At 35.3% G+C, this 3,052-nt stretch overlaps 1 long non-coding RNA gene across 1 annotated transcript; it reads left to right on the top strand.

Moving 5' to 3' along the window:
• Window positions 1-643: 643 nt before the first annotated feature.
• On the top strand, window positions 644-2,228 carry LOC136274026 (uncharacterized). The gene is made up of 3 exons (XR_010712285.1): window positions 644-836; window positions 956-1,037; window positions 1,139-2,228. It is a non-coding gene; the product is annotated as an uncharacterized lncRNA (long non-coding RNA).
• The last annotated feature ends 824 nt before the right edge of the window (window positions 2,229-3,052 follow it).

The raw sequence follows: 3,052 nt of genomic DNA, 5'->3' as shown, positions 1-3,052 counted from the left end.
GCACTCTCGCGCATTCTTTTGTATATACACAGCACCCGAACGAAACCAATACGACACATCGATGGAAGGGGAGGGGTGTTCAGGGTAGCGCATACTAACGTTTTAGCATAAAACAAAAGTCGACACTCTAATTATTTAATCTAACATTATTAAAAACGGGTCAGTTAATAATGTTTAACACTTTCAAGTCATTTAAAGAAATGGAGAAAAAACAAAAAAAATTAAGTGTTGTGTAATACTTAGTAACGCTGTCACCCCCAAGGGCACCTGTTGATGCGAGTGACCCAAGAGACCAAAAACGCAGGACGATCTCACTTGAAAGAGAGGGGTGTCGAGGTCACTATAATACATTAGCAGCTTAATTAATTATTAATTGGTTTTAATTAAAACTATGTTACTTTAATTCTAATGTTGATTATACCCACTGATAGATGTTTCGTTTAAAAAAATATATAAAGAATACAAAATAAAACTAAAACATACTCCTGACCCACCCTCCACCCGAACATTATATAAGGCAGCGATGCCCAGGACTGACCACTCTTTGGAAACTTGTAAAGATGAAGATGGAGAAGTTGTGTGTGTTAATTATAGTGATTCCGTTTGCGTTGGGTTGCGAGCCCATGAATGAAGGAGTGCGGTGTCGGGTGTGGGGCCAGAACATGCGAAGATTCAGAGAATCAACGATCTTGGAGATCGAGTACCTGAGCCACCCAGTTGACTTGAGCCAGTTCCCGCGGCTGCGGAAATTTGTGGCGAGGGAAACAGTGGTGTCGTGCGACGACGTTTTGCACAGTGAGACTACCATCGTCATCCTAAATAAACAGATCTGTGAGGTAAATTGTTTTCTATAATTAAATGAACGTAATTAAAGTAAAAAAGAAAAGATAATGAATAAACCATAATACATGTATATTCATTATTGTTTTAATTTTTTTCTCTATTTTTTAAAAAGACCCAAACCCAAGGACCTGAAACTACGACAATCTCCCGTTCCCTGACCACCACATTTTCTGAAATTGCCGCCTTGACTTTCAGTAAGTATACAGTTTAAATTTGTATCAACTTTATTTAAAAAAAAAATAATAATAATTAAATAAATAAATAATTTTCTGTTTAAATTTTTTCACATGTTTAGATAAGCCCTGGATTTATGCAACTGGTATTGCCTCGGGTTTACTGGGCGTGACCACTGTAGTCCTGTGTATTGTATGTGTTAAGAGACGATGCGTGAAACCCCCCCCCCCGTTCAATCAATATCGAACTTGACTCCGTAAGCTCCATCACTGAGTTTGACGCTTCGGTTATGAGAGATATTAAAATAGACTGATTGTTGTAGTGATACTCGTGCTCATCAAAGTGGTGAAGGCGATGATGACAGGGGAACTCCCGGAAGACAACCATCAGCCGCCCCGTGTTGTGGATGATGCGACACCTCCTCTTCGCAGATCACAGCGGCAGAGACGACGACCAATTCGTCTCGGCTACGAAATATAGACTTTGTTTTCTGATAGTATTAGTAATAGATTATTGTCCATTGTGATTATTTGAAAAGCAAAAGGTTGTATATATGTACATAAGAAAATACTAGTATATTCAATTGATGGAAATATTAGTTGAATTTTGGTTTTTTTTTTTTCCATAGTAAAGTAACACCTTCAAGTGAACTAACTACAATTTATAATGTTCTTAATTATTTTTTTGTCAATTGTCAAATTATTTTGAAGTATGTATCATATCTATTAATCGGATTAAGTTGTTCAAAGGATTAAACATTTCCGTGAACTGTCGTCGATCTTCCATCTATTGTCGACTCATTTTTTTTTTTTTTTTGATAGTATAAGTAATAAATTATTGTCCAAAAGTTAAAGGTTGTATATATGTACATAATAAATACTAGTATTTCAATTGATGGAAATATAAGTTGAATTTTGTTTTTTTCCCATAGTAAAGTAACATCTTAAAGTGAACTACCTACAATGCTCATATAAAATAATGATCTTAATTATTTTTGTCAGTTGTCAAATTATTTTTGAAGTATGTATCATATCTATTAATCGGATTAAGTTGTTCAAAGGATTAAACATTTCCGTGATCTGTCGTCGATCGTACATCTATTGTCGGCTCAAATTTTTTTGAAAGTATTAGTAATAAATTATTGTCCATTTTGTTTATTTTAAAATAAATGTACAGAATAAATATTTTAATTGATGGGAATATTCGTTGATTTTTTTTTTGTTCTGATAGTAAAGTAATTGAAGTAGAAAATTAAAATAAATAAAAATTCTCTGTTCAGTATATAATAATAAATATATCCAATACAAAAAAACAAAAAAAAATCTGGTCAAGAAAAAAATCAATAAAATAAACTTTTATATTTATTACAGAGAGTTTGTATTTAATTTTTTTTACGCAAATGCCTATTTTTAGAGAAAAAAAATAACTCAGGAATATTTAAGGAGTTTTATTAGATAGTAAGGTATCGATGTAGGCCTTGTAGGGATAATTCGTTCCCAGCTGTGACACTGGAGTCTGCTGTAGACTAGTGTCCACTTGAGAAAAGATGCTGTGTAGAGGTAAGTTAGTCAAACCAACGGCATTCTCTTCGGTGATGGGGGTGTTCAGCGGGCTTAGTATTCTTAGCTTAATTTTTAAGCGACTGTTCTGAAGGTCCATGTATCCGGTGGAGAGAGGAGGAATGTTGAATTCCAAAGCAGAATACTCAGAAATTTGATTGATAGGTCTAAACTCTACCCATTCTCTTGTAAGTATGGTCGTGTCCGTCGGCGGAGGTTCAAAGATGGAGAGCTGATTCAGATGGTTTTCATTCATGATTAATCGTCGAATTGCGTGGTCAGCTTTGGCTTCTTGGTTCTAGGTTTAGAGTTTGCAGGTCTTCCCGGTGGACGATACATTTCTCGCTTTCTTAGAAATTTTCGCTTTTTCGGTGAGGAGTTGTCGTTTTCACGTTCCAGTTCCGATTTAGCCATTTCGATTGCCTGAGCTACTGGGGTCACTAATTTCACGAAAGGGTGATGGTCCCTGGAAGGAG

The sequence above is a fragment of the Magallana gigas genome, chromosome 1 (assembly GCF_963853765.1).
Source record: "Magallana gigas chromosome 1, xbMagGiga1.1, whole genome shotgun sequence".
Classification (NCBI taxonomy): domain Eukaryota; kingdom Metazoa; phylum Mollusca; class Bivalvia; order Ostreida; family Ostreidae; genus Magallana; species Magallana gigas.
The sequence above is the reverse complement of the archived record's forward strand: the minus strand, read 5'-3'. Positions and strand labels throughout refer to the sequence as shown.